Source organism: Meles meles, chromosome 9 (genome assembly GCF_922984935.1).
Source record: "Meles meles chromosome 9, mMelMel3.1 paternal haplotype, whole genome shotgun sequence".
Taxonomy (NCBI): Eukaryota; Metazoa; Chordata; class Mammalia; order Carnivora; family Mustelidae; genus Meles; species Meles meles.
The window spans coordinates 82,651,069-82,676,748 of record NC_060074.1 but is presented as its reverse complement, the minus strand read 5'-3'; the positions used below and the strand labels follow the sequence as shown (position 1 = coordinate 82,676,748).

The window sequence follows — 25,680 nt, the reverse complement described above, 5'->3', positions numbered from 1 at the left end:
AGAGCTTTTCTCCAAGAAGATTTGCATTTCTTGTGTGGAGCTTAGGGGCAGGACTGACCTAGGACTATGTTAGCAACCTTCAAGGGTCTTGACTTCACGAGTGTCAGGTTTAGCTACCCAACCGTGTGAGGGACCCAGCGTTCCATCTCTGAAGCTAGAGCATCTGCTCCCAGGGCGATCTTGACTTACATGTATGCTTACCACTTACAATTTTGAATTTATCTTACATTTTTTCCTTCCCTCCCTCTTTCTCTCTCTCTTCTTCTCTACTTGTGCATACACTCCTTTGGAATACTTTTTGTACTTTTTTGGTGGTCAGAAATGCAATATGAGGGCGCCTGGGTGGCTCAGTGGTTTAAGCCGCTGCCTTCGGCTCAGGTCATGATCTCAGGGTCCTCGGATCGAGTCCCACATCGGGCTCTCTGCTCGGCAGGGAGCCTGCTTCCCTCTCACTCTCTCTGTCTGCCTCTCTGCCTACTTATGATCTCTCTCTGTCAAATAAATAAAATCTTTAAAAAAAAAAGAAAGAAAAAGAAAAAAAGAAATGTAATATGAAGTTTGTTCTACTTATCCAGAATTTTGTTATAGCAAAAGGGCCTCTTAGAGTATGGGCTAGAAGCAGAAAATTTGATCTCTTTAGAGGATGCCCCACTTCCTTGTTTCTTTGCCATCACGGCTAACTCATGCCTGATTATAGGCTGAGTTCTGGAACTACTTCTGGCTTATGGGGTGTAAGGGGATCTTTAGCCAGAGCAGCCCCACCTCGGTTGAACAGCCATTTTGTTGTTTATACAATAAAACTTAAATTGACCCTGCCCTGCGAGGGGAACTTACTTAAAAGCAAGTCTGGGAAACCAGTCCCAGGTAACAAAGCCCAAATACAAGGATGGGTCAGGTCAGGTGGAGATAACGGCCTGAATGCAGGGATGAGTCGGGTCAGGTGGAGACATCCAATCAATAAAGTGCTCATACTGTCTCCCTAGCTCCCAAGGAGTGTGGGCCCCGCCTTTTGGGCGCCATTTCTCACCAAGGTGATAGGCTAGTGCAAATGTCTACTATGGGGTGAATTGTAGTTCAATTGGCCACCCATGTGTGACCTAGCATGATTGTGCAGCTTTCTCTGTGTATTGTAATCTCATTGGCCACCTGTGTGTGGTCAGGCCAACCACATGGCCTCTGCTCTCTAAAAGTTAGTTTGTGGGGCAGGGAGGGGTCGCCCTCTCTGTAAGGGGTGGCCCCGACCGGTCTGTTTGATGGTCAGTTTGATTCTTGATGCTTGGCGTGAAATAAAGCTTAAGCAAAGCAGGTCAAGCAGACCTTCACTTTTTATCAGTCTCGCTCCTTTGACCATGGACCCATTATTGGGGGACCAAACATGGGGTATGATGGTGTCCTCATCACCCAGCATTTCACATACTACCTTCTGTGAATGCTCTTCTTTACTGATAACCCTGGGGTCATTGGTCAGAGGTGTTTCTTCAAAATACAGTATTATGTATAAGTCAAAGACTGTTTCTTTTAGGGAAAAAAATAGACCCCATATTTAAGTATTTAATTTCTTTAAAAGATATATTTTCAGCTAACTTGTGTCATGCAACTGATTTCTTTATTTAGAAGAAAAAACATAACCCATTATCCAAGTGGCTCTTTCCATTTAGATAAGGTATTGACATCATTTGCTTCTTGAAAATTAGGTTTGCGGCTCATTTTTCTTTTTATTTTTCTGGCTATACCTACCATGAGAAATTTTTCTGTAATTGAATTATATTTTTTCCAGAGATTTGGATATAGCATGTAGGTTGGTTTTTTTTTTTTTTTTTCCCTGCAAGATTTTATTGAATGCAGACACAAAAATTAAACCTTCAGATAGCATTTGAAATCTCCTGGTAGACCAATCTAAATAGAGCAAGTTGTTCAGTTTAAGTTATAGATCTAAATCATGGACTTTAGGGATATTTTCTGGAAACTGATTTCTTGTCCTGGTTCTAATCATTGGTACTGCATCTCCCTTCATATTATTGATGAGTAGCTGCTATTATTTCATGAGAGAGTCTCACAAGAATGGGAAGTGGAGACAGAACAGTGTTTTATTTGGTGTTAAGCTAATACTTAGCATTTTTGCTGCATCTGGATACAGACCTTTGAAGGAATGGGTAAGGTACTCTGTGTTCTTAGTGAAGAGTGGTAATAGGGTCTTTGAAAGTGAAACATATCCTAATTTTTTTCTCTTCAAAAATAACATTTCAAAACAAGTCAGAATTTCTGAAGGCAATTACAGAGCCACTTGTATTGACAAAATAGCAACAAGATGGGTTGTAGAAGGTTACATATCTATTCATTGCTCAGATGCTTAAGGACATGCCAAAGAACATAACACCTCCCTTTTCTTTTCTCTTGAGAGATGGCTCTATTTTTAATCTTGCCTAGTGTTCTGATTCTTTTGATTGTATTCCAGAAGAAAATCTGATGAGAATCACATAGGCCACCTACCTTAACCTCACAAATGAGAGGAAGGGAAAACTCACCAGGGGAATTGCATCTCTTTCCTGATGAAAAATGATAATTCCTGATTGATTGAAATGTCATACTGAGTGGGTGAATAGCAATCTGGGGTCTTTTGCATGCTTCCTAAGACTCTGGATATGTTCTTCAACACAAGGAGGTCCTCTGCTGGCTGTCTACTGGGGACATGCGGGGCAAGAATGACCAAGACCAAAAATCTATGTTTAGGAAAGTTCTAAAAAAGCGATCTCCTCTAGACTTCTAAGACCCCCATAAAGAAATAAATATAAGAATCATTGCATGTGGGATTACTTAGAGCATTAATGATTTCTCAAGCTTGAGAATATATAAACTATAGCAAGCAGGGTATTTCTTAAAACTTTTTTTTTTTAAAGGTTTTATTTATTTGTCAGTGAGAGAGAGAGAGAGAGAGAGAGAGTGTGTGTGTGTGTGTGTGTGTGTGTATGTGTGTACAGGCAGACAGAGTGGCAGGCAGAGGGAGAAGCAGGCTCCCTGCTGAGCAAGGAGCCAGATGTGGGACTGGATCCCAGGATGCTGGGATCATGACCTGAGCCGAAAGCAGCCGCTTAACCAACTGAGCCACCTAGGCATCCCAGCAGGGTATTTCTTAAGAGCATGGCCTGAAGGAGTCAGAACAATGCCGGGCCTGGGCTGCTCTCTGCATACCCTCACATTCTCTGTCTGAAAATCTTCCCTTTGGGATGGGTACAGTTAACTCCTTCCTTCAGAGGTATAAATCACTGAGAATCATGAGTGTCTTCCTCCTGGTTTTCAACTGGAGATAATCTTTGAGTCAAGGGAATGTAAATCCAGCTGTATAATAGGAAGGCTATCTACTGGGGAGGGGAAGATACTTTTGGAAGGAGCAATGGGGAGTGCTGAGGGCTTGACAGAGCCACAGCCCTTTCCTGTGACATTGGCAGGGATCCTTAGCTGGTGGTGCTCATGCTGAAATAGAGGAGACCCCAGTGGGCTTTATATCCAGCTTTTCCGTTGGACTTTGTATCTTCAGAGCAGAGAACCCATAGAATTCTTCCATGTCCTTCATTGTTTTTTTTTTTTTTCTTTTTAAATTTTTATGTAAATTCTAGTTAGTTAACCTGCTGTGTAATACTGTTTTCAGGAGTACAGTTTGGTAATTCATTACTACATACAATACGCAGGGTGCATCATCACAAGTGCCCGGCTTAATACCCATCACCCATTTAGCCTGTTAACCACCCACCTCCCCTCTAGCAACCCTCATTTTGTTCTCTCTTATGTTTGCTTCCCTCTCTCGCTCTTCCCGCACCACCTTTCCTTCCTGTATGTTCTTCTGTTTCCTGAATTCTACATCTGAGTGATATCATACAGTATTTGTCTTTCTCTGACTGATCTGACTTAGCGTAATATACTCTAGGTCCATCTGTGTCATTGCAAATGGCAAGAGTTCATTCTTCTTGAGGGCTGAGTAACATTTCTCTCTGTGTGTGTATATATCACATCATTATCCATTCATCAGGCTGTGGACACTATGAACACTGGGGCTCTTTCCATAGTTTGGCTATTCCTGGTAGTGCTGCTGTAAACCTTGGGGTGTACGTACCCCTTTGAATATAAATTTTTTGATTCCTTTGGGTAAATAGCTAGTAGGGCAATTATGGGGTCATAGAGTAGTTCTATTTTTAACTTTTGGAGGAAACTCCATACTGTTTTCCAGATTGGCTGCACCAGTTTGCATTCCCACCATCAGTGTAAGAAGGTTCCCCATTCTCCACATTCTCACTGACATCTGTTGTTTCCTGTGTTGTTCATTTTAAGCCTTCTGATAGGTGTGAGGTAGTGTCTCATCATGGTTTGTTTTGTATTTCCCCGATGATGAGTGATGTTGAGCATCTCTTCAGTGCCTGTTAGCCATCTGGATATCTTCTTTGGAGAAATGTCTCTTTGGGTCTTCTGCCCATTTCTTGGCTGGATTTGTTTTTTGGGTGTTGAGATTGCCGAGTACTTTATGGATTTTGGATACTAACCCTTTATCAGATATGTCACTTGCAAATATCTGCTCACATTCGGTTGGTTGCCTTTTAGTTTTATTGTTTATTTTGCTGTGCAGAAGATTTTCTCTTGATGAAATCCTGATAGTTCATGTTTGCTTTTGTTTCCCTTGCCTCCTGCGGCATGTCTAGTAAGAAGTAACTGTGGTTGAGGTCAAAGAAGTTGCTGCCTCTGTTCCTCTAGGGTTTTGATGGTTTCCTGTCCCACGTTTAGGTCTGTTATCCATTTTGAATTTATTCTTGTGTATGGTGTAAGAAGTGGTACAGTTTCATTCTTCATGTAGTTGTCCATTTTTCCCAACACTATTTGTTGAAGAGATCATCTTTTTTTCCCACTGGATATTCTTTCCTGCTTTGTTGAAGATTAGTGGACCATAAAGTTGTGGGACCATTTCTGGCTTTTCTGTTCTGTTCCATTTATCTATATGTCTTTGTGCCAGTACCATACTGTCTCGATGATGAGAGCTTTGTAACAGAGCTTGAAGTCTGGAATTGTGATGCCTCCATCTACGCTTTTCTTTTTCAGGATTGCTTTGACTGTTCGGGGTCTTTCGTGGTTCCACGTGTCCTTCATTTCTAATTCTATGCCTGGTGCCAGTAGGAGCTCTGTGTGTGCTGACTCTTGAGTGGATGTCAGCCTTGGCAGCAAGGCTGGGGTAACAGGAAGGAGAGAGAAGGAGATACAGAGACAGGTACCTGACACATTGAGGGCTAGCATGCTGAACAAAAGCATTGTCGGATCTTTCTTTTGTCATGGTCCCAGTGCTTCTCATTACTGTTCTTCCTTTGGTGAAAAAAAGGGCTTTTTGGGGCGCCTGGGTGGCTCAGTGGGTTAAAGCCTCTGCCTTCGGCTCAGATCATGATCTCAGGGTTCTGGGATCCAGCCCCATGTTGTGCTCTCTGCTCAGCAGGGAGCCTGCTCCTCCCCGCCCCCACCCGTCTGCCTCTCTGCCTACTAGTGATCTCTGTCAAATAAGTAAATAAAATCTTAAAAAAAAAGAGTGGCTTTTGTTTTTGTTTCTTCTTACTCCCCCAGGTTTCCACTTCTGCTGCATCCCAGGCTCTCACCTTTGGTCCAGGAACCTGGGTGCTGTTAACCTTGCGCTCAAATACAGTGAATGCATCCCCCTCTTCCCTGGATGCCCTTGAGAGGTCTGTCAGAACAGGACTTCAGGGGCAACTCTTCTCCTTCACTCCTTACGCCTTGCGTTTCTCTGCTTTTGATTTATCCCAGACGCAGCCACGAGCTTAGGCTCTTGCTCGGGATGTAGTTTGTGCTGCTCTGTTGATCTGTCCTCCAGACCCTGCTGCCAAACTGGCAAATTTCCAGATGTATTATAATCTTATTGTTCTAGGGGAAAAAAAGTTAAATGCTTTTTGAAGGTGGGGGAGAGGGGGGAAAAGTCAAGTGCTTTAATTTGGACATCAGAGTGGTTTGGCTTATGTCCTGTATCCATCCCAAGGAGTTTACTTAGGCAGACACCCACAAAGGGATTGATCAAGGAGGGACAGGAGTTAGTCATCCATCCTAGGCACCTGGCAAATTCTGTTGCACACCTGGAGACACAGTTCAAGGTGCTTTCCAGGAAACCAAAGGTTTGTGCCTCTGGAAGAGGAAGGGGCCTGGTCCCACTGAGTTACAGCAGGGTCAGATGAAGTGATTCTCCATGACTCCATCCCCTGTGTTCCTCCTCCCTGGTCCTTCCACTGCTTAAAATTTGCATTCACTTCATCTGTATCCCACCAGATCTTTCTACCTGGGGACAGGAGGATGCTGTATGAAGTCTGTGTCCTTGCACCTGGTGTGTGTGGCTGGGAAAGGTTACTGAGCCTAAGGACTGCCTTAGGACTCCTCCCCTGCCTAAAGTTTCCTACTTTAAAAAACTTATGTCCCAAATGTCTGCCACTTCAGTTATAATGATACCTTTCCATGTTCGTTTGTTTAGATAGGCCACATTGCTGCCTGCCGTTGGCAACCCTCCTGGACTAGGCTGCTTTGGTTAATCGCATGGATGTTGTGAGTATTATATTCACAAGTGGATGTAGAGAGGATAATTTGATTGAACTACAAATCCCCACCACACGAGCCACTCCTGCTTAACAAAAATATGTGAACTGGTTGTGATTGGGAGTTTCATTAATCTCTGGGATTATGCTGCTGACACATTGGTTAAATTCTGTGATTTCTGTATCTTACTCTAATCATCGACTTTCTATCAAAGAACTTTGGACACAAAGCAGTGTCTTAGAATGTTTCAACATGAAGGTAGTTGTTGCTGTCCATTTGCAATCCAGAATTCATTTCATCTCCTATGGCTTTATGTTATAGCTTTCTTAATGTTGTCAACATGAATATGCTTTTCAAATAGGTTTTAGTCCTAATCTCGTGGTTCTGTTCATTGAAGATAAGCAGCGATTTCTTCTCTCCCTCCAGTGGGTCTAAATATCTCTTTAGTTGGGCTGGCAGGACCAAGTGAGAAAAGATGAGAAAGGAGGAGGAAAAAAAAAAAAGTAGAACGAGAAAATGCGAGAAAAATAAAGAGAAGGGAGAGAAGAGCAAAGCATTCTGGGAAGGTCACTAATGACTTAAAGGCTAGTCTTGTGTACAAGAGTTTAGGAGCCAAGGATTAGAAAGGACCTATCTGCAGGCTCCCCAAAGAAAGTATGCATGTGTCCTAAGTCAGTCTCTTATGTGACTTGAAGAGTCACACAGAATATTCTCCAGCATAAAGCAAAGGACAGCTAACTAGTAAAGTCTCTAGGGATGAATACAGGCTAACCAGAAAGGCCAGAAAGAATGGATGATGGAAATACTACTTTCAAAGAGAGACATCCCAGAAAACCCCACAGAACCAGAGGATCTGAAGGTAGACTGCAGTCTCAGATATCATTTTGGTCTTCCTTTTTTGTCTTAGAGCTGGCAAAACTGAGACCAGCAAGCGAGAAGTGATGAGCCCAGAGCTGCGGTGAGTGGCTGAGCAAAGCCGTGCGTCGTGGGGGCTCTCCATACAGTTGTGCTGACTTTTCTAGAAATGTAATCCTGGGCAAGTCAGAGCTGTGTGGCACAGAATCACATAAAGCTGACCAGACCAGAGTTTGATTCATTACATCAAAAGAATAGCCATATCTAAAATGGAGTTCATCTTTTTGAGGTCTTGAAAACTCTTTTTTCCAGGCTGTGCTGGACTCTCCCCATGCACAGCAAATAGAAGCAGCTTTCTCAAGGCAGCCGAGGTGGCCTGGCACAGACTTATACCTGAAAACTTGACGTGGAAATGTGCTCCTCATCCATGATCCCATGATATGATTTCCATTGGGGCAAGGAGAAGGGGACTTAAGGAAGGTATATAGGTTACTAACATGGAGAACAGGAGTCCACGCATTCTTCAGGGATGGGATCAGATGCGGCTCAGATTTCTCAATTTACCAAAGCTCCAGTGGGTCCGGGACACCCCCCCACCTGCCATTTTGGTAGCCTCTTTTGTGCAGAAGGAAGTGAACTCATTGGCAGCTGCACACCGGGAAGGAGAAAGGCTTCAGAACTCCTGGAGAGCTACTTAGTGAAGAGAGTTACTGCTAAAGACGAGGACAATGTATTTCTATCTTACAGATGTGTGGTTTGTTAAGTGCACTTGGCCCTGCCCCATTAAATTAGCCTTCCAATCTCAATAACTCGTTGGAAGAATTACTAGGGCTCTGCTTCATTGCTCCGTGGCAGGCAGTTTGGTAGAACACTTTGGTAGCAAACGTCAAGACAGAATACCGAGACAGAATTATGGTCTGCCCAGAGCCCCTTAGCTTCTGTGGACTGAAGCTTTTATTTATTTACTCATTCTTAAAATTTTTCTCTGGTATGTGCACTTGTAGCAACAGAACCAAGAGCAATTATGGATCAGACACTTTACTGCTTGTTTAGTTATATTTCATGGTTCTGTTTTTAGTAGGTTCTAGATCTCCTGTGATTTAAGGGATTCACAGCCTCTCATTTCTTGGCATATCTGGGTTGCTTCCTCTTAGCTACACTTTAGACTTCAATGGTCTTACAGTCTCGTATTCGAGAAGGTGATGTTGTGTGCTGGAGAGATTCTGAAGTGTCAAGTAGCATTCGTGAACTGGTGCTGTGTGGTGCTGTGTGGTCCATTAATGAAGTTCATGCATGCCCAGTGTCCACGGTAATCACTGGTCTTAGCATCTACCGCTGTCCTTTTAACTTAGATGGTGGACAGGAGCTGATCCTGTTAGTTGGCATACTGATATAGTTGGTCTCGTTTTAAGGTGGTAAGTAGACATAGTGGTTGATTTCTCCTCTTTTGGATAAACTCTTGGAGAACATGTTTGGGAACCATGCAAAGTGGGCACCTTTCCACAGTGTCAGAGCTGCTAAGTCAGAATTCATTCAGTTGTCGCTTCATAAGGTACACTTCTAGATGTATTGCTGCAGGATTCACAGATTCTGGGGGCATTTGTTTAGATCAACTTTGACTTTTTCGTAGAGTGCTGTTCTTTGCTGGAATAAGGGAGAAGAGGATGTTGGGAAGATTTCTACCTTCTCTGTGTCTTGGTTTCACTATTGAGATGCTTGGATGGAATGTGAGTGATTAGAAAGAGTTTAAAAAAAATCCTTCATTCATCAAGTATTTATTGAATGCCTACTTGGTGCTAGGTGTATTGGAGATACAGTATTGAACGAAACCCAGCCCCTGCTCTCTGGGCATATGTTAGATTCGGGAAAGAGAGAAAATGAACCTGTTTCTGGTGGTAGTTAAGTGTTATGCACAAACAAATAAATGGGGGGAAAAAAGCAACATGCAAGTAGAGAAGGGGCTAGGAAATGCAGGGATTGCTGTTGTAAAGAAATATGGTCAAGAAAGACCTTTCTGATAAGGAGACAATTGAGCAGAGAGTGGAAGGAAGGAAGGGAAGCAGGAAGCCCTGTGGATTTTAGATGGAGAATGTCTGGGCAGAGGAAATCCAAGGATGTAGTTAGTCAGCATCTCCCTGCAGCCTTCCCTGAAAGCACAACTTATTTTTCTTGCTGCTTCTGATATACAAGCTGAATATTACCATTTTACCAAGGTTTATGCAGTACTTACTATTAAGTGAGAATTATGCATACAAAATACTTTATTAGAGCCGTTGCTGTTAAGCATCAGATTCGTTATCTTTCTATTACACGGAATTCTGATTTAAAAACAAAAAAACAAAAAACAAACTGTAGACAAAAAGGAGACTCCAGCCCATGAAACTTTTTATTGTCTCTTAGGTATTTGTAGGCCTAGAAAACTATTCCTCTGGGGATGGGAATGCTACATAAATGTACAATTGTTTTACTGCCCCTGCACTTCAGATCACTAGAGAGTGTTCATCTGAAATAAAAGCAGGAAAGCAGGTTTGCTTGGGGATAGATTTGAATCAATGATATAACTTGATACTGTGCCAGCAACCCCATTCTCTCACAGTGTATGCTGCGGCACAGGGAATTGTTGCTATAGGGGGAGGCAAAGGAATGCGTTGGTTTAGCATTAGCCAAATCTGGAAGTAAGCCAGGATCCATCTAGAAACCATATCGTTAATCCTTGTTGTCAATCACTGTCGACGGGCCCAGAGCTATCAAATCAAGATCTTTGAGGCTGGCATACTATAGTCAACAGTAGTGAAGCAGACAAAGTTAGGGATATGATGAATGAATAAGAGGATACCTTCATATTTTTAAACCAAAGTTATTTTGGAATCCTGGAAAATATTCACAAGATATTCAAGAATCAACTCTTCAAAGCAGATTACTCCTAGTTACATCTGATTCCCCACCCACCCCCACCGGGGTCCCTTGTAATACCCCCATTATAAGCTGTATTTTGTAAATATTGAGGGGTCCTCTAGATAAAGAGATTATTGTTCAGTTAAACATGCTTATGAATGAATAAATATGGATTTTTCGATCTATTTCTATGAAAGTTGAAAACATTTTAAAAGAATCAAACATCAGAAATCAAATGAGAGCTAATTTACCAAGAGCAGAGCTAATATATCATTTTTAAGGGGCACTTTTCTTGATTTCTTTTTCCTTGCTGTCTTCCAACTCCTGCCCCTCCTCCCCCCTCCACCCCCCTTCCCACCTCACCATTCCTGCCAACCAGCTGCATGGGGTGAAGTTCCTCTGAGCTCTGACTGTACTGTGTATGTCTCAATCATAGTTATGGACTCTTGTGAATTCAGTATCTGTCCAAGGCTTTCTGGAAAAAAGGGACCATGTCCTTGAACTCAGAATTGCCAGCACTTTGTGTGATACTTGACATGTAATGGGGTTCTGTGTATGTTTATTGAAGAGATGAGTGAATGAATGAATTAAGGTATATATCTGGTTCTGAACTTCCTGGTAACCAAAGCTAAAAGAAAAATAAGTCGATTACACGGTTCTCATAGGCATAGATTATGCATATAATGCATAAGGAATGCATAGAGCATTCCTTCAGAAGATACAGTTCTCATCTTGGTGCTAAGTTCCTGAAAGTATCTGATGAAACATGGTATAAAGGTAGTGAGTTATAAGAAATGTTATTTTCAATACTCCATAAGCTCCTCTGGCCCTGGCCTCAATGAAAGAAATCCTGTGGCTCTTGGTAGAGCCTTGCAGCTGGATGCTAACTCTGGTTCCCACAGGCTCTGCGTTTTCATTAGCTTCTTAGCAGATTCCCTGCTAGAATATTCTTTTTCCCAGATGGCAGTGGGCCCACAAAAGAGCTTCCTTTGTGCTGCTGCATTTTATTTTCATGATTGCAACTATCTAATAGATCTGTACTGGAAGATTTTATTGTGCTATGAAGCCAAGCGTGTGAACTAAGGGAAAAGCTCCAGTAGAAGCAAGTTGTAAGGTTGCTGTAGTCAATTTAAGACTTGCAGCCTGCCCTGGCTGGTGGGGTCCTCCAGTTGCCTCAGGCAAGTTGCACTTGCTGACCTTTTGGGCTTTCTTTTCTTTTCTTTTTTTTTTAATTTTAAAAAATTTTAAATAAACATATAATGTATTTTTAGCCCCAGGGGTATAGGTCTGTGAATTGCCAGGTTTACATTCTTCACAGCACTCACCACAGCACACACCTGCCCCCCTCAATGTCCATAAACCCACCACCCTCTCCCAACCCCCCTCCCCCCAGCAACCCTCAGTTTGTTCTGTGAGATTAAGAGTCTCTTATGGTTTGTCTCCCTCCCAATCCCATCTTGTTTCATTTATTCTTTTCCTGCCCCCAAATCCCCCACTTTGCATCTCCACTTCCTCATATCAGGGAGATCATATGATAGTTGTCTTTCTCCATTTGACTTATTTCACTAAGCATAATACCCTCTAGTTCCATCTATGTCGTTGAAAATGGCAAGATTTCATTTCTTTTGATGGCTGCGTAGTATTCCATTGTATATATATATACACCACCTCTTCTTCATCCATTCGTCTGTTGATGGACATCTAGGTTCTTTCCATAGTTTGGCTATTGTAGACATTGCTGCTGTAAACATTCGGGCACATGTGCCCCTTTGGATCACTACGTTTGTACCTTTAGGGTAAATACCCAGTAGTGCAATTGCTGGGTCATAGGGTAGCTCTATTTTCAGCTTTTTGAGGAACCTCTATGCTGTTTTCCAGAGTGGTTGTACCAGCTTGCATTCCAACCAACAGGGTAGGAGGGTTCCCCTTTCTCCACATCCTTGCCAGCATCTGTCATTTCCTGACTTGTTAATTTTAGCCATTCTGACTGGTGTGAGGTGGTATCTCATTGTGGTTTTGATTTGTATTTCCCTGATGCTGAGTGACGTGGAGCATTTTTTCATGTGTCTGTTGGCCATCTGGATGTCTTCTTTGCAGAAATGTCTGTTCATGTCCTCTGCCCATTTCTTGATTGGATTATTTGTTGTTTGGGTGTTGATTTTGCTAAGTTCTTTATAGATTTTGGATACTAGTCCTTTATCTGATAAATCATTTGCAAATATCTTCTCCCATTCTGTCAGTTGTCTTTTGGTTTTGTTAACTGTTTCCTTTGCTGTGCAAAAGCACTTGATCTTGATGAAATCCCAATAGTTCATTTTTGCCCTTGCTTCCCTTGCCTTTGGCGATGTTCCTAGGAAAAAGTTGCTGAGGCTGAGGTCGAAGAGGTTGCTGCCTGTGTTCTCTTCAAGGATTTTGATGGATTCCTTTTGCACATTGAGGTCCTTCATCCATTTTGAGTCTATTTTCGTGTGTGGTGTAAGGAAATGGTCCAATTTCATTTTTCTGCATGTGGCTGTCCAATTTTCCCAACACCATTTAGTGAAGAGGCTGTCTTTTTTCCATTGGACATTCTTTCCTGCTTTGTCGAAGATTAGTTGACCATAGAGTTGAGGGTCTATTTCTGGGCTCTCTATTCTGTTCCATTGATCTATGTGTCTGTTTTTGTGCCAGTACCATACTGTCTTGATGATAACAACTTTTGAATAGAGCTTGAAGTCTGAAATTGTGATGCCACCAACATTGGCTTTCTTTTTCAATATTCCTTTGGCTATTTGAGGTCTTTTATGGTTACATATAAATTTTAGGATTATTTGTTCCATTTCTTTGAAAAAAGTGGATGGGATTTTGATAGGGATTGCATTAAATGTGTAGATTGCTTTAGGTAGCATGGGCATTTTCACAATAGTTGTTCTTCCAATCCAGGAGAATGGAACATTTTCCCATTTCTTTGTGTCTTCCTCAATTTCTTTCATGAGTACTTTATAGTTTTCTGCATATAGATTCTTAGCCTCTTTGGTTAGGTTTATTCCTAGGTGTCTTATAGTTTTGGGTGCAATTATAAATGGGATTGACTCCTTAATTTCACTTTCTTCTGTCTTGTTGTTGGTATAAAGGAAGGCAACTGATTTCTGTGCACTGATTTTATATCCTGACACTTTACTGAATTCCTGTACAAATTCTAGCAGTTTTGGAGTGGAGTCTTTTGGGTTTTCCACATATAGTATCACATTATCTGCAAAGAGTGATAGTTTGACTTCTTCTTTGCCGATTTGGATGCCTTTAATTTCTTTTTGTTGTCTAATTGCTGAGGCTAGGACTTCTAGTACTATGTTGAATAGCAGTGGTGATAATGGACATCCCTGCCATGTTCCTGACCTTAGTGGAAAAGCTTTCAGTTTTTCTCCATTGAGAATGATATTTGCGGTGGGTTTTTCATAGATGGCTTTGATAATATTGAGGTATGTGCCCTCTATCCCTACACTTTGAAGAGTTTTGATCAGGAAGGAATGCTGTACTTTGTCAAATGCTTTTTCAGCATCTATTGAGAGTATCATATGGTTCTTGTTCTTTCTTTAATTAATGTGTTGTATCCCATTGATTGATTTGCGGATGTTGAACCAACCCTGCAGCCCTGGAATAAATCCCACTTGGTGGTGGTGAATAATCCTTTTAATGTACTGTTGGATGCTATTGGCTAGTATTTTGGTGAGAATTTTTGCATCTGTGTTCATCAAGGATATTGGTCTGTAGTTCTCTTTTTTGGTGGGATCCTTGTCTGGTTTTGGGATCAAGGAGATGCTGGCTTCATAGAATGAGTTTGGAAGTTTTCCTTCCATTTCTATTTTTTGGAACAGTTTCAGGAGAATAGGAATGAGTTCTTCTTTAAATGTTTGGTAGAATTCCCCTGGGAAGCCATCTGGCCCTGGGCTTTTGTTTGTTTGGAGATTTTTGATGACTCTTTCAATCTCCTTACTGGTTATGGGTCTGTTCAGGTTTTTTATTTCTCCCTGGTTCAGTTGTGGTCCTTTTGGGCTTTCTGAGGAAGGGACTGTTTTCCCAGTCAGAATACAGGTGAGAATCAGCTATGGATATCTGCTCAATTAAAAAAACAAACATTTTAGGGGGCACCTAGGTAGCTCAGTGGGTTGAGCCTCTGCCTTTGGCTCAGGTCCTGATCCCGGGATCCTGAGATCAAGCCCCGTGTCAGGCTCCCTGCTCAACGGGGAGCCTGCTTCCCCCTCTCTCTCTGCCTGCCTCTCTGCCTACTTGTGATCTCTCTCTTTCTGTCAAATAAATAAATAAAATCTTAAAAAAAAAAGGTGGGGGGACGCCTGGGTGGCTCAGCAGGTTAAAGCCTCTGCCTTCAGCTCAGGTCATGATCTCAGGGTCCTGGGATCGAGACCCGCATCGGGCTCTCTGCTCAGCAGGGAGCCTGCTTCCTCCTCTCTCTCTGTCTGCCTCTCTGCCTACTTGTGCTCTCCATCTGTCAAATAAATAAATAAAATCTTTAAAAAACAATTTTTAAACCAGTCGCTTTTGGGAAGAGAGAATCATGCTGAGAAGAATGAAGATAGTGTTGCAAAGGGAAAGAAGATTGATTACTTTTTGTGTGGGCGGGAGAGAGAGGAGAGATACTTGACAAATTCTTTGATCCAGCAACAGTATTTACTGAAATGTTTTTAAAGGATGTATTTTCTTGTAAGTTGGATAATCACTTAGGAGAGAAGACATTGAGAGGTGAAGTGCTCTGAATCCCAAGGCATTCTGAGGAGAAAATGCAAGAAATATCTTTATTGAGCATCTACTATTTTCCAGGCATCTCTTGAAGAGAGACAGTTTTCTTTTCCTTTGGACTCTTACGGTTGAGGAAGGGAAAACTGCATTAATGATGTTAAATAAATTATTAAGATCATTCAGTTAGCGTCTACTTTCTCAACGCCAGTATCAGATCCACTTAGTGTGTCCCAAGCTCAGGCTGGTGGTTTTTTTTTTTTTTTTTTATTTTAAAAGTGCTCTAGTGGTTTCCCATTTGTTCTGAACCCATCGAGGCATCAGAGCTTTTGCAAGGGGGGTACATTTAAGGGCACATTTAGCATTCTCTGTACACAAAAATACATGTCTTACAGATAGGTGTATTTATTTCAAAAATATGTAGCCATTTTGGAATCTCTCCTTAAACATTTATTTAAAAGCATTACATCTAGAACATAAACTCAACAAGACCTAGGTTTTTGTTTTGTTTTGTACATTTTGTGTAATGTAACTCACATGCCTACAACCAAGCTCAGCGTCCAGTTACCCAATACATGCTTGTGCATGCAGGAGTGAAAGAATCATTATAGTTCTTTATGTCAGGCTTTAGTTAGTCAGAGGGTTAAGTTTAGTTTAGTTAGTCCAGACAACCACTGCTGTCATTGTCAGTCAGTCCGCAGTTCTTTTCATTGCGCTTCTTTGATCTCCGCTAGTTTGTATTAGTAGACATTTAGATTGTTTCCCTTTTTTCTTCTATAAACTATACTGATCCATGCTACAATTGAGTCCTTTATCTATACATTGTTGATTTTTATAAACAAATACCTTTGATTATAATAGATTCCTGGGAGTGGAATTGCTGGGTCAAAGGATACATATTTTAGATCCTGATACTACTTTTTGGGTGCAGTTCAGCACAGTGGATCAGTGACCCCATCTCTTTCTTTTTAAGATTTTATTTATTTATTTGACAGAGAGAAATGTCATAAGCAGGCAGAGAGGCAGGCGGGGGTGGGGGGAGTAGGCTCCCCGCTGAGCAGAGAGCCCTATGTGGGGCTCAGTCCTGGGACCCCGAGATCATGACCTGAGCCAAAGTCAGAGGCCCAACCCACTGAGCCACCCAGGCCCCCATTTTTTTACAGTGTGTAAGATCTGGTTCATCTCAACTTGGCTGATACTAGGAGCCATCGTTCTTATATATACATGTATGTATGTATGTATGTATGTATGCATTTTTAAGTCAATAAATTTTTGTTTAAGGAATGTTGCATGTGATTCCTTCCATTGCCAGTCACCTTGGTTCCTCCACAGTCTGAGTCCTCATCTTCAAGGTAGCCCTTTTAAAAGAACTTCTGCTCCAACCACTGCTGTCATTGTCAGTCAGTCCGCAGTTCTTTTCATTGCGCTTCTTTGATCTCCGCTTGACTGTGGACACACTTGAACAATTCCCCACTGAACTTATATGAAATGCTCTCTGATCATTTACTCGAAAGGCGGCAACCCATGTTTCAAATCACTTTTACCATAGAACTTTCCTGTTTGAAAATCTAGCACAGATCTCATTTGGATGGATGTTCTGAAAGGCTGTTTTCATTCAGTGTATTTGCTTTTTATTTTTTACGGTATCAATAAATTCCAGAATTTGGAAGGCTTACTGCTTCACCTAAGTTTCTACTTATCCTGCTTAGGAGCTAGGGCAATAGAAGTGTGTTTTTTTTTTTTTTTTCCTTCTCAGTTGGGAGAGTCTGTGGGTTGGTATTATTCAATGAAATTATCTTTCTAAACCTCGGTTTCTGTTCTCTTTGTTACTCTCTGCACCCCTTGTTTGAATACATGGACTCTATCTCTGGTCATTGATCTAGACTTAACTGTACATCATTAGCAAGTGGAATATGCCCACTCTCTGACAGACCATGCTTGTGTTTCTAAAACAAACTTAACCCTCTGGGAGTGATCTGCCATTGGAAACATGTGCTCTCTTGTCCCCAGCCCAGCCAGCCAGTGTGAGTGACTGAGATGCCATAGGCGGTTCTTGTTGGCTGTTAAGGATGTCTGACCTTGATCTTTGCCCCATAAGCCCCATGGATGGGAAAAATCTATGTGTGACCAAAAGATAGCTCTCTTTACAGTACTTGCTAGATAGAAATGACTTACTGTTGGTCTCTTTCATGGGTTTTCAGCAGAGGCTTTTACAGAACTCACAGAAGCTTGTGCGCAACACTCTTCAAAAATGGTGTTACCAGTACTTTGTCTTCTGAAGTAGTGTTTTCTTCTCTTTGGTTCACACATGAGAACTGTGTAAACCAGTACATTCCTTTTTGCTTTGGTTACCAGGAAGTTCAGCACCAAATGTAAATCTTAATCACTCATTCATTTGTTTTACTCAGTAAATAGACTTGGAGCCCCTATTACATGTCAGGCCCCCAAAAAGTGCCGGGGATTCAGAGCTCAAGGACACAGTGTCCACCCTCCAGCAAAGTGGTTCGAGTTCCAACTTGAGAAGGAATGTCCTGCCTCCTCGAGTCTTGCTTTGGATTCCTGCCCTAGACGGGGAGAGCCCAGCTTTTCCCATGGAACATAACCCCTCTGCACTAAACTTATTAGCACTAGAAAGAAGGCAGCTCATTTTCCTCTCAGGTGTAGACAAAGGCTGCTGTTGTCCCAGAGTGAAGGGCCTTTGGTGAGCTGATTAGCACACAGCCTGGCCTGTGCTGATTTTCAGATGGAGACCATCAGATATAATCTGCCACCTCATTAGGTTGACACTGTTCCTGCCCCTCTTGTAATAATGTCACTGGAGCACTCTACAGTCTTAGGTAAGTGCTGCAAGCATACACTACCCAGGTAACCCAGGGTCAGTGGCAGCAGATGCTTGAAAAAGCACTTGTTTTCTCATTCCCTGCTGTGTTTAAGGTATAACAGGCCAAGATGTATAATAATTGGGCAGGTTTAAATATTAGAGGGGCAGAACTTGTAGCAATATAATGATTTTTATCTGTGATTCAAACTCGTACTTTTTCAAGATCAAGAGGACAATGAAGGAAATTAGATGATTGCTACAGACTTACAGAAGTAAAGCTCATTTATTCTAGAGAAGAGAAGGCAGAAAGGAGCCCTCGAGTATTTGAAGAAATATAAGATAGGCAATAATTAGGAACTCCTCTCCTTTTCAGTGAAAACAAGAGAAATATAAGTCATATCGATTCACAGAAGAATTAGGTTAGGCTGAGAGCTCGCTAAATAGAGACTAGAGAAGCCTGTAGGCAGGGGGGAAGGGGGAGGGGAGGTGGTGCAGGCTCACCTATTTCTAACTTGTTTTTGGTCTTTTAGTAGGCAGTTATTTTCTTGGCCGGAATTGGGTTCCACAAGCTGTTTTGGAGGGTGGTATCAGACCGTGTGCTAATTCATAAAAGGATACAACCTGCCCTCGGAGAACCATGTGGGTGTGGTGGGATTTGGGGTGTCCTTTCTGTTTAGTGAGTTACAAGGGTGTGGTGAGGAGGGACTGGAGAGAGTGGACGTCTGGCTCAGTGTCATAGAACTAACACCATCTTCTCCTTGGGTCAGAACTCAGAGACCAGGGTGCTGGGTGAGCTTGTGACTCAGTGCTTAAAGGGTAGGGGGTTCCCTTAAAGAACCAAAGTGGGATGGGGGTGTCTTAAAGCAGACCTGTCCCAAAGCAGCAGGGTAGAGAGACTTCTTTCTGTCCCTAGGATTCTGACATAGATTAGTGCCCTTTCTCTGATAAGTGAAGCCTAGAGGAGGTAAATGGGAGAAGGCTAATAGAGAGCAGAATTTGATAGAGAATAGGGGTGTCCCTCCAGGGGACAGGCAGCTGAATCCTTGACTCTTCAAAACTTAGCTAGATGGGATTCACCTGCTGGCCATGAGGGCCAAGTTCCCTCCCATAGGCTTAGATTCAAATAACTTCTTTAAACTCAACTTTCTTTTAGGGTACTTCTGTAGCATGGCATTTTTACTCCCCATACTGTATGAAAAGATTTCCCCTAGCTTTTATGGTTAGATGACCGAGAAAGTAAACGCTGATTCTGAACTTCTAACATGTTAGCCTGGTGAATTTCAACAAAATCCAGCATCATGGTATAAGTTCTTTCTTTGTTCTTGAGTCCGCTCTTTCTCCAGGAGAAGTCTTCTCTCTTTGCCCTACTTCTGATGATTGCTAGGGCAAAAGGAGAAAAAGCTGCAGTTGGAAAAAAATAAACTTATGTGAAATAGGGTTTGGCCAAAACATAAAACTGTGCTATAGACTTAGCATATGCAAATCTTGTTTAAACTGTGATGTTTATTTGGTGTCTACTGTGCACTGCAAGGAATTGCGGGATAGTAGTCAACACTTGTGGGGCTTATGGTCGTGGGAAGCAAACAGACAAGTAGTGAAATCCTATCAAGTAGTAGTAAGTAAGGAAAAAATAAGTAAAGCTGGTAGGGAGATTGGGAGGGTCTGGGAAGATCTAGTGTTATAGATCAGCTGGTCAGGGGAGGCCTTTCTGAAGAGGTGACGTTGGAGCAGAGATCTCCATGAATCCAGGGAGTAAGCCATGTGACTATCTGGTGGGAGTGTGAGGAGAAGGGTCATTCCAGGAGACAGGATAGCATGTGCAAAGGTCCAGAGGCTGGGCCGGAAGTTACTTGATGTGTCCTTTGGGAGGAGATAGGAGAGAGAGATTGAAGAGGTAGCGAGGATTCGCCATGCTGGTTGGCAATGAAAGGGAGCAGTCTTCCATTTGTTTGTACTGGTTTGGCTTTGAAGTTTTTGACTAACCACCTTTACATATACTGGTCAGGTAATGAACCTCTTGGAAACCTTGCTGAACATGTTCGCTGGTTTAATTGCTCAGACATGTTAGCCCTGACAGTTCATCAAAAAAGGAATTTGATGGGAATGTGCAAAGGAATCTGGAATTTCTGCAGTTTATTAGGCTTATCTCCAGAGACTTCGTTTTATTTAGATACTGTATTTTAAATGAATAATGTGACTAAAAGTTTCTATTTATATGAATAATAATATATGAACATGGTAAAAATGCAGATACTATCTTTTAGTGAAAATAAGGCTTCCCTGTCTCCTGTACTTGAGAAGCAACAGCTGTTAGTACATTGTGTCGGCAGGGTGTTTCTAGAATGTAAAGACTGTAGGAGTGCTGACAACACTGACTCTCTTGTTGACCCTCCACCTTGTTCTCCCCTCTGGGGTGCAGATGGTGCCACTTGAGATAACTACTCTGGGACCTTGGGACCTCCCCACCATGCCCCAAGCTCCATGAAAGTTGGGAATTAAGGTGTGGAGAATTAGCTGCATATTACTTCTTCGATCCTCTGTCTGCCTGCCTGTCGACCCACCTGCCCTATTGCCCCTGTCAGTGAAGTACCTGAATAAAATACTCTGTGTCAGTGGGATGAAGAGGCTTGCTTTGTTTCTTTGTTTGTTTTTTTTTTTTAGATATTTTATTTATTTGACAGAGAGAAATCACAACTAGGCCGAGAGGCAGGCAGAGAGAGAGGAGGAAGCAGGCTCCCCACGGAGCAGAGAGCCCGATATGGGGTTCGATCCCAGGACCTTGAGATCATGACCTGAGCGAAGGCAGAGGCTTTAACCCACTGAGCCACCCAGGCGCCTCGTGTTTCTTCAGTTTTAAAGCGACTTCTCAGTCTGGAGGATACTTACTGACACGCTCCACCTTCTAACAAATGCCCTTCCCTTTGTTTAAAAAAAAAAAAGGAACTGTGACCATACACATTGTTGCAGATCTTGCAGATCTTCCATATCGTAAGCATCATAGACATCAGGTAGCCTCATTCTTGTTAATAGCCACTTACCTGACAAGACCGCAGTTGACTCATTCCTGCATTGATGGACGTGAAAGTTTTCGTGTCTTTTGCAGTAATAGTTTAATACTGTGACGGAAATCCTTGCACATTCTTCTCTTTGCACATTTATAAGTGTATCTATGGGGGAAATTCCTAGGAGTGGATTGGGGGGGGCAAAGGGGAAATGTGTATTTTAAATTTTAATAGGAATCGCCAAATTGTATCTATCTGTGGTCACCCAGGGTGAGAAATCACATCCTAAGTGACACCTTGTAATTGTCCTTCTTTTGTGTTTATGATATAAGTGAAGCATGCTATTTTAGTGTAGTCTTCTCTGGATGTCTCTTAGAGTGAAATTTAAATCAGAGATAAACAACAGTGTGTTTTGGTCGTGGACTATTGTCTGTATGACCATGATTCTTTGAAATCTGTTGAGACTTCTTGGAAACGTAGTACATGGATAGTTATATAAATCTTCCCAAGTGCTATAAAAAATGAATTTTATTTGTTGGGAATAGAGGTTTTTGTTTTTTTTTTTTTAAGATTTTGTTTATTTGACAGAGAGGGAACACAAGCAGGGGGAATGGGAGATGAAGAAGTAGGCTTCCAGGCGAGCAGGAAGCCCAATGTGGGGCTCAATCTCAGGATGTTGGGATCATGACCTGAGCTGAAGGCAGACACTTAATGAATCTGGGCATCCCAGATGCCCCTGGGAATAGGGTTTTGAACATGTTTTTAGATTTAATCTTGCTAGTTATGTTCTTCTCATGATCTGTAACCCTGCTAGTTGTTTTCTGCATACTTTCTAAGATCTTTCAGAAGAGAACATCTACAACTCTGTGCATTTTTCCATTTGTCCTTATAGTTGTCAGCTTTCACTAGATGTTTTTGTAGGGTGTGCCTGCACACCCTCTATTTCAATAAATAAATTGTTAAAAAATATTGCTATATCAGCTGTTTCTCTTTTCAGGTGGTTTTGGTATCTCTTTTTCATGTTTTTTATTTTTATATATTTTCTTGATTTTGTTCTGTGATTCTAGGACCGTCATTGGAAGACTAAATGAATTAGATTTATCAAGCCATTCAGCATTTTGTATTCTAACAAATGATTTTAATGTGCCCATAATTTTTGAACTACTGATATATTTGAATATCTTCTGCTATGTTTTGTATTATATAAACCTTTTTCCCCTTTTCTACTTAAAAAATAGTTCCTACCTTTTGCTGGATTAATCAAATTTTCTCTTACTCGCCCCCCCCCCCCCCCCCCCCCGCTAATTAGAATCTCATCTAGTTTTCTAGGGCTACAATAGCGAAGTGCCACTAACTGGGTGGCTCAAAACCGTAGAAATCTATTCTCCTACAATTCTGGAGGCTAGAAATCTGAAATCAAGGTGTCAGGAGCACCAAGCTCCCTCTGAAGCCTGTGGGATGGTGTGTGTGTGTGTGTCTGTGTGTGTGTGTGTGTGTCTGTGTGTGTGTGTCTGTGTGTGTGTGTGAATCTTTGCTTGATTTTTAGTTTCTAGTGGTGTTCTGGCAATTGTTGGCATTCCTTGGTTTGCAGCTGCATTACTGCAATCCTTGACTTCCAGGTCACTTTATGTTCCCACATGGATCTCTGAGTGATTTCTGCTCTTAGTTTATTATTTCCTTTCTTCTGCTTGTTTTGGGTTTATGTTGCTCCTTTTCTAGATTCTTGATGCAGGAGTTTGGAGTGCTTTGAGACCCTTCTTTTCTTTTTTTAAGATTTTATTTATTTATTTGAGAGAGAGAGAGAGTGAGTAAGAGAGAGCATGAGAGGGTAGAAGGTCAAAGGGAGAAGCAGACTCCCTGAGGAGCTGGGAGCCTGATGTGGGACTTGATCCGAGGACTCCGGGATCATGATCTGAGCTGAAGGCAGTCACTTAACTGACTGAGCCACCCAGGTGCCCTGAGACCCTTCTTTTCTAATAGTTGTATTTTAGTGCTACGAATCATCCTCTTTGCACTGCTTTAGCTGTTCTATGTATTTTGATAGGTTGTATTTTCATTTCTTTTCAGTTAAATATATTTTAAAATTTCCTTGAAGACTTGTCTCTGATCAGTGGATTTTTAAAAAGTGTATTATTTCATTTCCAAGAATTTGGAGATTTTCCTGTTACCTTCCTGTTACTGATTTCTAGTTGATTCATTGTAGTTGGAGAATAGCCTCTGGCTGATAGAAAGTCTTATAAATTTGCACAGGTTTGTTTTATAGTCCATGATGTGGTTGCTCTTGGTCTATTCTTCATGAACATTTGAAAAGAATGTGTGTTCTGCTGTTTTGGGGTGTTCTATAAATGTCAGATTCTGCTGGTTGATGTTGTTCTTTTATATTCCTCTGTATCCTTGCTGAGATTCTGTTGCTCTATCAGTTTTTGAGAGAGAGTCCCTGCTTTTTAAAACTTTTTTTCTCTAGAATTCATCCTTCCTCTTTGAGGACTTAAAATATTATCTGAATTCATAAGGAGCATTTCTTATCTGACCATTCAGTAGACCTTGGGGATTATGTGACACTGGTGTCCCCCCCCCCCTTCACCCTTAACACTTAAAAGCAGACTATACATCTCAGCTGCTGGAGATGAACACAGTGAATTACAGCTGCTGGAGGAAGAGGAAATAGTAATGATTTGAAATTCCCACATTTGTACTACTGTAATAAGAAGTTAACTGATTTCTTAATACCCAGGCTTGCTCTGGTTTAGTTCGTCTTAGAGACTTATCCACTATACTCAACCTTGCTGCATGTTAGAAATTCCTTGGGAGCTTTAAAAAAAAAAACAAAACTGATGTTTTGGCCCCAACCCAAGACCAATTAAATTAGAATCTGTTGGAGTGTCGCTGGGCATTGGTCTTCATTAAGAACTCCCCAGGTGAGTTCATTGCCCAGCCAGGGTGTTGCCTGGCTAATCTCTCCAAATGTGAAGCACCTACAGTCTGCAGATCCTGTGTTAAGTGTGTGGAGGCACAGATGAGGAAGGTCCTTGCTTTATTGGGGAATGTGGTCCCATAATGTTTTCCGAGGGTCTTTTATTGGTGACTCAGTTAATATTTCTTAATTGGTTGACCTAATCACAGACAGCTAATAAGCTGCCTGGGATAGGAGTGAAAAATGTTAGGAGTGTGAAGGGAGTTGGAGGGTAGCAGCCCAGTATTTGTTTAGGAAAATAAGAGACACCACATCCTTGGCATTCAGTCCTTGTTTTTGCCACTTTTATATTTGCTGTGTACTCTGCTTACTCATTGGTACCCCCATTGGTATTCTTATTTATTGCATTTTCTTTGACCCAAATTTTCGTTTATCCTTTCCCTCACTACCTGATTGATTATAAGTTACTTTTCTTTCTTTTCTTTTCTTTTTTTTTTTAAGATTTTATTTATTTATTTGACAGAGAGAAATCACAAGTAGGCAGAGAGAGAGGAGGAAGCAGGCTCCTGGCTGAGCAGAGAGCCCGATGCGGGACTCAATCCCAGGACCCTGAGATCATGACCTGAGTGGAAGGCAGAGGCATTAACCCACTGAACCACCCAGGCGCCCTATAAGCTGCTTTTCTTAATTTTATTCTTTAGGGACTACCCCTGTTTTTCAAAATTAATAAACTTTTTACTTTAGAATAGTTCTAGATTTATAGAAAAGTTGAAAAGATAGTACAGAGTTCCCATACACCCCACACCCACTTCCTGCTATTATTACCACCCTATGTTAATGTGGTACATTTACCAAAATTAATGAGCCAATGATGATACATTATAATTAACTAAAGTCCATATTTATTCATGTTTCCTTAGTTTTTACCTAACATCATTTATCTGTCTCAGGATCCCATCTAGTATACCATATTACATTTATGGACTGTCTTTGATTTTTTAAAAAAATATTTATAAAATAACAAACTAAATGGAAAATAAATTAATTGGTAGCTTTCTTTCTGATAAAGCAAGAACATTAACATAACTTGAGTCCCCTTTATTTTTCCTTCCCAACTTCTTGGCTACGGTTATGTAAATTTTGGTTCCAGTTTGTGTTTAGGAATGTAAATGCCATGGAGTTTTTCCATGGCAAGGGTGGTCTGCGGGAAATGGCTGTTCTTGGTCTTCCTGTGCTGAGGACATCGGTGAAAACCACAAGGCTACACCCCCAAGTTTTGGATATCCGTTTGATGATTTTAGAAGTCTGTCTTCTGAAATTGTAGAATATTTTCTTAAATCACCCCACTCTCACCCCGAAAGAATGATAAAGGAAATTAACTGTGATTAAAAACTTGTCCTTTCAATCCTGGTAGTTTCTAGACTCGGGTCGCTCCATCCAATTCTCTTTTGAGGAGCATAAAAAACAGAATTATCATGAGATGCAGTAAATAACACCCACGGAGTTTGATTGTTTTTAAAATTGCAATTATAATTAATTAAATGCGAAGATGTGAACAGCTGCACAAGAATATTTAGCAGCTTTCTTAGAGCCATCCCCACTTTTGATAGGACTTTTCAAAAGGCTACTTTATGGAAATACATAGTGAGCATTTATTTTATATTTCACTTAAGAAAGTAAGGAATCAACCTGAGAATTGGCAAGAGACGAATTCTCTGGGTTTTCTGCGTAAGCCACTCATTGTAGATGTCTTCAGCAGGTGGACAGCTGCAATACATGGCATAAATAGGGGCCTAAGACTGGTCTGCTGGCACTGCCAGGTGAGGCAAGATCCAGTCAAACTGAAGGACGAGGGCCCTCTCTGGAGGGTGTCCCTTGAGCTCAGTCTTGAAAGATGA

General features: G+C 41.5%; 1 protein-coding gene across 3 annotated transcripts in view; it reads left to right on the top strand.

Annotated features, from left to right (window-relative positions):
* Positions 1–25,680, top strand: part of LYPD6B (LY6/PLAUR domain containing 6B) — a 177,410-nt gene that overhangs the window by 81,592 nt on the left and 70,138 nt on the right. Inside the window, exons 2-3 of one of the 3 annotated variants that reach the window (XM_046018108.1) lie at positions 6,503–6,573; positions 7,472–7,522. The exons of the other annotated variants lie outside the window; for them this stretch is intronic. The gene's annotated coding sequence lies outside the window, so the exon portion shown is untranslated. The remainder of the gene's footprint in view (positions 1–6,502; positions 6,574–7,471; positions 7,523–25,680) is intronic. 3 annotated transcript variants of the gene reach the window in all.